The sequence below is a fragment of the Tarenaya hassleriana genome, unplaced genomic scaffold (assembly GCF_000463585.1).
Source record: "Tarenaya hassleriana unplaced genomic scaffold, ASM46358v1 Cleome31, whole genome shotgun sequence".
Lineage (NCBI taxonomy): Eukaryota > Viridiplantae > Streptophyta > Magnoliopsida > Brassicales > Cleomaceae > Tarenaya > Tarenaya hassleriana.
In genome coordinates this window covers 209456-209918 of record NW_010966274.1, presented here as the reverse complement: position 1 = coordinate 209918, position 463 = coordinate 209456, and positions in this window count along the sequence as shown.

The following is a 463-nucleotide window of genomic DNA, read 5'->3' as shown; positions in this document are numbered from 1 at the left end:
AAAGAGGTGAATTTAATTAGAAAATAAAATTCTTTTAATTTTATAATTAGAGAATTTTAATTTATTACTAAAATCTCATTTATTTTGAAGGAAGAGAATTTTCTCCATTTTTTCTACTTATCCAGAAAGAAACATCATGATATACACATGTTAATGGGTCATAAATTGTTAATTAATCAGTATACAATTATATTTTATCCACTAAGCATTTGAAATTGTGGCTATTTCAATTCCTGAAGAGACCTCTCGAGCTGTCCAACTGCACGATGATTAAAAGTCGCCTACATCGTTCTGTCAACTTATTATTATTATTAGGAAAAATCTTTAAAAAAAATTAACTTTCAAATTTTGACAAGAAAAACAAGAAAAACACTGAACTTTTTATTTTATTAAATAAACATTAAACTTTTTAAATTTGACAAAATAAATACTTAACTCTTCTACGATTTTCAAAATAAACAAA